The sequence below is a fragment of the Mus caroli genome, chromosome 3, assembly GCF_900094665.2.
Source record: "Mus caroli chromosome 3, CAROLI_EIJ_v1.1, whole genome shotgun sequence".
Taxonomy (NCBI): Eukaryota; Metazoa; Chordata; class Mammalia; order Rodentia; family Muridae; genus Mus; species Mus caroli.
The window spans coordinates 96,378,306-96,388,756 of record NC_034572.1 but is presented as its reverse complement, the minus strand read 5'-3'; the positions used below and the strand labels follow the sequence as shown (position 1 = coordinate 96,388,756).

General features: G+C 45.8%; 1 long non-coding RNA gene across 1 annotated transcript in view; it reads right to left on the bottom strand.

Annotated features, from left to right (window-relative positions):
• The window catches only part of LOC110291972, a 28,370-nt gene extending 18,121 nt beyond the window's left edge, over positions 1 to 10,249 (bottom strand). The window contains exons 1-2 of the long non-coding RNA XR_002377623.1: positions 9,791 to 10,249; positions 4,499 to 4,669 (exon numbers count right to left, since the gene is read on the bottom strand). This is a non-coding gene — a long non-coding RNA (uncharacterized LOC110291972). The remainder of the gene's footprint in view (positions 1 to 4,498; positions 4,670 to 9,790) is intronic.
• Between the last annotated feature and the right edge of the window lie 202 nt (positions 10,250 to 10,451).

The following is a 10,451-nucleotide window of genomic DNA, read 5'->3' as shown; positions in this document are numbered from 1 at the left end:
AAGATACAATTTGCTAAACGCATTAAACTCAAGAGAAAGAAGACCAAAGTGTGGACACTTTGCCCCTTCTTAGGATTGGGAACAAAACACCCATGGAAGGAGTCACAGAGACAAAATTTGGAGCTGTGACGAAAGGATGGACCATCTAGTGATTGCCATATCCAGAGATCCATCCCATGATCAGCTTCCAAATGCTGACACCATTACATACACTAGCAAGATTTTTCTGAAAGGACCCAGATATAGCTGTCTCTTGTGAGACTGTGCCGGGGCCTAGCAAACACAGAAGTGGATGCTCACAGTCAGCTATTGAATGGATCACAGGGTCCCCAATGAAGGAGCTAGAGAAATCACCCAAGGAACTAAAGGGAACTGCAACTCTATAGGTGAACAACAATATGAACTAACCAGTACCCCGGAGCTCTTGTCTCTAGCTGAATATGTATCAAAAGATGGCCTAATAGGCCATAACTTGAAAGAGAGGCCCACTGGACTTGCAAACTTTATATGCCCCAGTACAGGGGAACGCCAGGGCCAAAAAGGGGGAGTGGGTGGGTAGGGGAGTGGGGGGGATGGGGATGGGGGACTTGTGGTATAGCATTGAAAATGTAAATGAGCTAAATACCTAATAAAAAATGGAAAAAAAAATTTCCAAATAGCTTCCATTTTCTTGCTTTGTCTTCCTTATTTTGTAATCTACAATTACACCCATCATGGCAGCTTGAGCTCAATCATTGCACTTACATTCCAGCCAGCAGGAGACAGAGGAGAAAAATAGGATCAGGTTTCCTCCCTTTGAGATCATTTTTTGAAAGCCATGTCAAGATTTCTACTACCCCATCTACCACAACTTAGTCAATGGCCATAATAACTTAGCAGGATGTGGAGAAACGCCATCTTTGTTTTGGGCAGTGAAGTGCTCAGCTTAGAGGCAGGGTTCAGCTCTAAGAGAGAAATCGGATATCAGAGTACAACTGGTGGACTCAACACCCCACTAGACCAGAGCTTTCAAGGGCAAACCTCACAGTGGACAAGGACAAAAGGCAGAGACTTGAATATAATAAGGGGATATTCTCCAAGTTTTTTTTTTTTTTTTACATACTTTGATATTTCATTTTGGTCCAGTTGTTAGATATTTAATAGAGTGAAAATATCCATCATGAATGCAAAATGCTGAGCTACTGTAGAAAATGGCTTGGCAATTCCTTGGGAAGTTGAACCTAGAATTATGGTCTGATGCCACTGTTCCACTCCTAGGTATTTATGGAAGTGAATGGAAGAAACCACACATGCATGCAGAGATATGCCCACAATTCCTACAGCAGCATTCGCAACAGCTCTGAGGTGAAGACACTACCAATGCCCACCAACTCATGAGTGGAAAAGAAGACTATGTATAGCCCCACATCAACATGTGACTCAGCAGAAAAAGTAGTAGCGTCCTGAGTCATAGAGAGATGCTGTAAACACGCTGAGCGAAAGAAGCTAGCCACAGAAGACCACAAACTGTATGATTACACCAAAATGAAATCTCCAGAATAAACCCATTCGTAGAGACAGAAGGCAGATTCTCGGTTGACAGAGAATGAGAGGGGGGGCGGGGGGAGTGTGGCGTTTCTCTTTGGAAGGATAAAAATGTTCTATAGTTAGTGGTAATGATTGTGCAACATAGTAAATACACCACAAACCACTAAATTGAACACTTCAGGATAGTGAGTTTCCTGGTGTGTGAGTTACATCTCAATTTTAAAAACTCTATCTTTAGTTTCATATTGTTTCTTTTAAGAAAGGAAAAAAAAAGTTCAGTAATATGGGTATATGGCAAGTAACAGGTTAATTCTTGCTTTTTATTTTTCACATTTTAGTTATAGGAAGTTAAGCATTTACGATGCTTTGCCCGGACTTTGAATTTTTCTAATGGATGCTTGTCATGGACCTAATGCCTGTGTGTCCCCTGTGACCTCACTGACCTCTCTCTCCTAGTGTGACGGTGTCAAGGGCATTTGGTTTCTAACTAGATTTATATGAGGTCATGTGTGCTGTGTGCGTCTGTTGCTGTAACAGAACATCTGAGACATTGCCTATAGAAAGGACAATACTTTCCCTCACAGACCTGGAAGTGTGGAAGCACAGACCAGCCTCTGATGGGACCCAACTCTGCCTCATTCAAGATATAAAGGCATAGAAGGAAGCAATTGCACAAAAAAGTGGAGGGGAGGGGGACAATGAACTTTCCTGAACTATAACAATCCGGTCTCGTAAGAACGAATCCCTGTCTATGAGAACTAATCCAGTCCTACGGCAAAGACACTAACCTTCACTCAGACCCTACCTCGCAATGCCGTTACACGGACAAGCAAACTTCAACATGAATCCTGAAGATTAAACCATGCACAAACTGTAGCAAAGGTTAAGCCTCTGTGAATCAGATTAGTATCCTTGGAATACTCCCAGTAGAACGTACTTCCTTACTGCTGTGTGAGGAACATAAGGCTAGTTGGTCTCTTTGAAGCAGGGAATGAGTCTTCAGCAGATACAAAATCTGCCAGTGCCTTAACCTTGGATTTCCCAGCCTCCAGAACTGTAACAAATAGATGTGCTATGACTAAGCCATGCAGTCTAGTGTTAAACTGACTTCAGTGTCTACCCTCAAGTGCTGCTAAAGTTGAGGTATTTAGGTCTCTGCTGCTATGAGACTATATTAGTTCTCTATGGATGTATAACAAATCACCCGAGGACTGAGCAGCTTAAAAGTGCAGTCTTAGCATCTGGGAGTAGCTAAACTAGATTACTATGGTTCATTCTGGCTCAGGGTCTCTCAGGCAGTTTCTGTTGAGCTCTCCGATGTTGCAATGCAAAGAACATGCCTGGCATTACAGGCCACCTCTCTGTGCTCTCTCTTGTCTATACGTGGACTTCAGCCCCAGCCTTGTCAGCTGTCCATGGAGCTGTCTGCAGTGAAGTTTCCAACCACAGTGGATGGTCAAATCTCAGAATTGACACCCTTCACTTCTGCCATGTTCTACTGGCCATGCTGACCAAGCCTAGTACAAAGTAGGAGGTGACTACACAAAACATCAGTTGGAGAGACAACTGGCAGCCAACCTGAAGGATCGATGCCTCAGGGAGCAGAATGCCAGCGTGGCACATCAGGAAACCTGAAACTCAGAGCAATGCTCCTAGAGTGCTATTGCTCAGCCAAGTCTAGCTAGAGCCCTGCAGAGTGAGGGCCACATCTGCCTGGCTGGGTCACACCCAGGGGTCCAGACTACAGTGCTACTTTCAGTCTGGCACCAGACTCAGAGTAAAGTCTGTCCTGACACTAGTCTAGCATGCAACCATGAGTATAGACAGGCAGGCCTCTTCCCCCCTTGGGGCCTCTGTCCCATCCTTTATGACAAAAGGAGATGGTAGCCTAGGCCAGAGGTTATCAGTCTGGATCATTTGGGGATCCATAATGAGTATCCAGAGAGGTTCCAGTTTTATCTATCAGGTGTCCTTGTAGGAGCTCACTTGAAACAAAGTAAGGGCTGGAGAGCCATCTCAGCCATGCAGGGCCTAAGCAGTTGCCAAAGACCAGAATTTGGTTCACAGAACCTTTGTCAAATGACCTACAAGCACCGGTGACTCCACAGGGGCCTCTTCTGACCTCTGCGGACACCAGCACTCATGTACATAGACATATGAGTGGGCACACACACAATTAGAAAAGAAAACAAACCTCAAAAGGAGAGAAGGAGAAAGGAAAGTTACATTCGAGGTCAAAAAGAAAGGTTAAATATGGAACCATGATGCCCTGTGCTGACAAAGCTCTCACTTGGAACATCCTGGGCTCTGAATCACAGGAGCCCAGATCAGCACTCTCCTTCCTGTCACATGAGAAGTATGTGAAGAATTCACACTTAGGGTCCATCTTGTGGTTTCCTAACCAGAGGGAAGCTGCCCTCTTTTACACACCCAGTCACTTTCCTTGGAAGGTGTGATGGTTTGTATATCCTTGGACCAGGGAGTGGCACCATCTGAAGGTGTGGCCTTGTTGGAATAGGTGTGACCTGGTTGGAATGGGTGTGTCACTGTGGGTGTGGGTTTAAGATCCTCACCCTAGTTGCCTGGAAGTCAGTCTTCCACTAGCAGCCTTTGGATAAAGACATAGAACTCTCAGCTCCTCCTGCGCCATGCCTGCCTGGATACTGCCATGCTCCCACCTTGATGATAATGGACTGAACCTCTGAACCTGTAAGCCAGCCCCAATTAAATGTTGTTGTTTTTTTTTTTTATAAGACTTGCCTTGGTCATAGTGTCTGTTCACAGCAGTAAAACCCTAACTAATACAGAAGTGTTGGTGGCAGAAAGGAAGGCTGATCTTGGTGGCACTGACACCAGGCCATTGTATCTGAGCAGAAAGTGAAGTGTCGATCAGTTGCCTAGACAACAGTGAGGAGGATGCTCTAGGAGCAACGCTGGTCCTTCTGGCCCCAGTGGCCTCACCTCCACTCACCTCACAGGATGAGGCCATCAATGGCAACAGTGGCTCCTTGGCAGTCTGAGAAGAGGCTGCCCAGGGCTGGGGTGCCTGGGGGCATCAGTGGGAAAATCTCCTAGAGCTCCCATCTCTGCTTGGCTCCCTCTGCCTGTTACCGTGGAGAAAGACAGCCCAGGACAGCTAGATCTGTTTTCAAAGGAAGCCAGAAACAACATGGAGTTAATTTTCTAATTTTTAACATACTGTCCAGGCCAAATAAAACACGTGGCTGGGACAGACCTTATCCTTGGACCACCAGCTCGCAGCCGTGGAATTCCAAATGAGTGACTCTCTTTTAATCAAAACAGCAGAAAAATAAAAATAAAGGTTCCATTTTCCTGAGTGTTTGGCCCCTGGAAGTAATTATTGATTCCACTATCAAGTGTCTATTGTGAACCAGGCACAGAGAATTCTCGAGTACACAGGCCATGCATTATCTCCTCTCTGCCCAAAGGCCTCCCTTTCTCTTGTGCATGTGTTCCACGGTCTGTCAGTGGGAAACTGAGAAGGAAGGAAATAAAAAGGGAGATGTAGTTGGGAAAGTGTCTCATTTCACAAGTATGGAGTAAAATTATGTTTTTCTAAACCCACCACCTCTGGACCCTCAAGCAAGTGGCCTAGGACACATTTATTGAAAGACTCAACAATAGGTGGAGTTGAATGATCAACTATCACTCGTCAGGCCCAGTGAACTGTTATATTACTGGACTGGGCACTTTATTCCTCAGAATATTTATGGTGCACCTGGGGGATTGATTCAGTGAGCAGAGTATCTACTGCACAAGACTAAAGACCTGAGTTCAAATCTTTGTAACCATGCAAAAGCCAAGGGTGATGGCGAATGTCTCTAACCCTGGATCCTATGGGTTTCTAGGGGTGGAGCAGGGATGAGTGCTTTCCCAGGGCTTGCTGGCAGCCAGTCTAGGCAAAACAATGAACTCTAGGCTTGGTGAGAGATCCTGTCTTCACAAGGGTGGAGAAAAAAAATACCTGAAGGTGTAACTTCTGGCATACACACACACACACACACACATGCATGCACACAAACATGCATACAACACAGAGCTGCGCATGTGTGTGTACACACACAAATTTCTATACCATGCATCTCTTTCATCATGTGATCACATGAAGACACAGAAGCCAATAGACAACAAACAATTCTCAGGATTCACAGGGCTCTCAAGTGACAAAGCTTGATTTGAGCCCAGAGGCACCTCAGTCCAGAGCACTAGTTTTTAACACTGAGTAAGTGAATGGAGGAATAGGAAGGGAGACAAGACTTGCTCCCTTCCTCCTCAAACCTCCCCTCCTCCCCTTCCCTAGCCTCACAATTCAAGTTCTGGTTTGGAGTCATATTTCTCCCATGTTCCCAAACCATCCTCTGTGACTAGGAAGCAGTCAATACAAAGACACCTGCTCGGCTCCCTTCTAGCCGCTTCCATGTGCTTAGCATCATGATCTGTGGAAGGGGAAGGTTCGAGAAAGCAGCACGATTTACCATCAGAAGATTATTAGTTACCAGGGCATTAGTTACCAGGGCATTAGCTTCTGTTATTTTCCTGTCTTCTCCAGAGTGTAATCAGAGCTCATAAAAGTGCTACTGTGTGTGGGGTCCCCATTTCCTCCTGATTAAGCATCCCCAGATGTTCACAGATCCTTCCTTGCTTCCTTCAGCCTTCAGCCTTCAGCCTCACGTTCCTCTGCCCTAACTGAGAAGCCCAGCGGCCTGCCCCACCCTGCGGTTGGCTAATCAGTAGCCATTCTCAAACGCAGCAACTCAGCATCTGGCCGGTTCCGCCTTGATGTGGTCGGGTGTCTGCTTCTGCTCTGATTCAGAAATCCCTCTTCCAGGAGAACCTGATTCCTGACTGCAGATGGATTTCCAGACTGCTTCTGCAAATCACAAAACAGGACTCCCTTGGTGCAACCGGAGAGGTCCCAGTGGGTGCATGCTGGCTCGGTGGATAGGCAGGGAGTCTTCCGGCTTAGCAAACCTGTGAGCTCAGGGATGCTGTGAAGGAGCCAGGGAACAACACGGTCCTCTAGTTAGGCCCGAAGGGCAATTTTCACAAGATATCACGCCCCAAATAAACTCCAACAGGCCCAGGCTGGGTCCCCATTACTTCATGCTCCCTCCTTAAATTTATAGCTCTGGCCTGAGGGCTTTGAGCCCAATTGGCAGGAAAGGGCACTGGAAAGGTCTTTGAGTTCCGGACAGGACCCTTTCACAGGGATCAGATATCAGATATCCTGCATATCATATATTTATATTATGATTCATAACAGTAGCAAAATTACAGTTATGAAGTATAATATGAAGAATCGGGAAGATTGAGAAACACGGATATGGACAGACCTGGAGTGTGGCATCCGCAGAACTGGATTCTTACCCTGCTACCACAGGCTAGTTCTGTGGTCTAAAAAGATCCTGACAAGGGAGTATCCACTGAACTTGGAGGCTTTATTTTCCTCTAGCCCATGAAATGGAAATAGCAGGAACAGAAGTTATTGTGAGAATGAAGTAAATTACCATGTGTGAATGTAACTGGAATGGAGTGAGCTTTTATCAAATGTTAAATGAACTTCTGGAATGAGGGCTCTTGTTTTCCCTTCTTATTTTTAAGGTTAAAAAAAAAAAAATTCAGCCTTGCCTCAGGCAAGGGCCCCTGTGTACTGCTGGAAACAGTTCTCTGGCAAAGGAAGCCCCTTGGTCTGCCCTAGTCCTCAGTCTGCCTGGCCCCGAAGTCTGCTACAGCTCGACAGCAGTGGTCCTCAGCCTGCCTAGCACTGTGACCCTTTAATACAGTTCCTCACGTCCTGGTGACCTCCAACCATAAAAATATTTTTATTGCTACTTCATAACTGTGATTTTGCTACTGTTATGAATTGTGAGGTAAATATCTGTGTTCTCCAATGGTCTAGGGCAACCCCTGTGAAAGCCCAAAGGGATTGCAACACACACGCTGAGAACCACTGCTCTGACTTCTTTTAAGGATTTTTCTCATGTGGCTAGAAAGATGGCTCTGGGGTCAAGAACACTAGCTTCTCCTCCAGAGGAATGCAGTTCCGTTCCCAGCACCCATCTTGGTTGGGGTACAATCACCTGAGACTCCAGATCCAGGAGATCTGATGCCCTCTCCTGCATCCCGCCTGTGTGTGCACACATAATTAAAAATAAAATATTTTTAAAAATAATTTGGATTATGAAAGATCTTACCTGTACAAAATAGTTTAAAACATGGAAAACCTCCCAATCTACCATCTAGCGCTCAGTTCCAGCATCTGTTACATTCTATGCAGGTGAACAAGTATACATGTTTGCTAAATTATCACAGGCATGGTGACTCTTCATCAGGCACCTACAAAAAATGCCATCCTTCCATATAACTGTAACATCACTATGCAAAAACTAAATTAGCAGCTTCTTAATATCAGCCGTTATCTAATGCAGGTTAATATTTCCCCAACTGTCCTATTGCTGTGAAGAGACACTATGACCAACTCTTAGTTTTGTTTTTTTAAGCATTTAATTGGACCCATGCTCACAGTTCAGTGGTTTAGTCCATTCTATTCATAGCAGAGAGCATGGTGGCAGACAGGCATGGTGCTGGAGAAGTAACTGGGAGCTACATCCTGACCCACAAAAGGGGAGAGAGAGAGAGAGAGAGAGAGAGAGAGAGAGAGAGAGAGAGAGAGACTGGGTCTGACATGGGCTTTTGAGACCTCAAAGCCCATACCCCAGTGATATGCTTCCTGCAACAAGGAATCTCCTGATTTGTATAATTGTTTCAAATGGCACCTGGTGACTAAGCATGCAAATATCTGAACCCGTGGAGACCATTCTTATCCAAACCACCACACCAAATATTTCTAGAATATATCTTATAGTTTGGGGGAAACAGAGATTCAGTTCAAAATGTACTTAGTTGTCTTGGTTCTTGAATCTTTAAAGAGACTACTACTCCACATAGGTCTAGCCTATGCAACACACACGTACACTCACATACACACATTCACACACACACCCCATGCTCCTACACGCATACACACACACACACTCACACACATATACACATACACATATACTCACACATACACACACACTCACACACATATATATATACACACACATACACACACACATATACACATACATATGCATACTCATACTCACACATGCACACACACATATTTCTCTCTCTCTCTCTCTCTCTCTCTCTCTCTCTCTCACTCTTCAGATGTAACTATGCCCCTGGCCTAAGGCGACCAATGAGCTGGCATTAGAACGGGCTTTTAAAGACTGGCTTGGACTGGCAGATAAGTAGGTGTATGTAAAGCGTCCTGGCCAAGCATAAGTAACCACAGAAGTAGGGGAGCCTGGGCCGAGGACTCATTAGAGGGAGCCTTTGCATCTGACGAAAGGGTGGGAAGGAACATCCTGAAGATACAGCGCGCAGTAATGGAAAATACACACAGAGTCCATTTCCAGAAAGCACAGTGCTCTGTTGACCACAAAGACACTGGCGTCAGGTCAAATGCTTCTCAGCTCTCCCCCTTGGGTTAAAGCTAACTTATCCCCCAAGGGTTTCTGGGAGGTCTCCTTCCCCTTGTACATCTCCTTCCTGTTTCAGTTTTCCACGCCCAAGTCTTGCCTTTACCTCCTGCTGCTTTCTTGAAGCCTGCTGCCAAGTTCCCGGCCTCCCTCAGAGGTGTGCTATCCACAAAGAACAGTTTCTGCAAGTCAGATAAGTCCGCTAGTCTCTTCTGCTGAACGGTCATCTCTCCCTACGGTTATCCATCATTATGCTGAGACATCTGGACTATAAAGAGAGTAAAGGAAGGGAGGAAGTGTGTGTCTGTGTGTGTGTGTGTGTGTGTGTGTGTGTGTGTGTGTGTGCATGTCTGTCTGTCTGTCTGTCTTGGGGTGAATTTGATCATGAAGGGCTTCAGAGCCAGGGAAGGATCTGATACATGCGCTTCACTGTTGCGGGGGGTGGGGAGGGGGAGAAGAACCAGCCATGTTCACAACCTTCTGGGATTACAGGTGTGCACATCACCTCTTAAGGTTTCCAACACCTCAGAATTACCACACAGGGTCGCATGCCCCTGGACAATAACCCTCAGGCACCCAGACAGGAAAACTGACTGCAGGATTCTGAAAGCTGCCTTCGCTGAGAGCTCATTTCAACAGCTGGTCAAACAGCATCACCGACTTAGCTGACAATGTACTAAGGAGTGCACATTCTTCTCCTCACACCCCCTTACCTGTGAGCACTTCCACTTGGAAGCAGTCCAGCTGTTGCTGCGGCCAGATGGCTCTGAGATGCGTGCTGAGGCACATCTGAGAGGCAACATCTGGAGAGCTTAGGATTGCATCTTTTTGCTAAAAATGTGCCCGAGGGAGGGGAAGCTTCAGGAAGAAAACTGCAAAGCTTTGGTGACTGACTGTTGTGAGGAGAGTGAAGTGCCAGAGTTTTTCTGCCTTGATTAAAACTTCCGCAGAACAAAGCAGAAATCCACCTAAAATCCTAATTGAAACCTGCTTAATACCACAGATGATGGCATAGGCTCTTGAGTCCTGTTAGGGAGATGCCATTCCTTGTCCTCATGACACCAGTGATCACAAGCTGCAGCGTCTTTACTGCAGGCTTATGAAGAGGCTGGACCACTTGTAATGTCTGTGTTGAAATCATCTGTCCAGCAGTGATGACAGGTGACAGCAGCATATCTGACCAGTAAATCTGGGACAAATAACCTTTCTACCTTGTGACAAGCCTGGATGAGATAATGCACAAGAGAGATTTGCAAAACAAAGAGGGCTTTGTAGGCTGGAAAGCGATACATGAACACATCATCTGATAAATACAGACCATTTGGGCAGAAGCCACTGGACAGAAAACTGACTTCACTGGACAGAAAGTTGCTG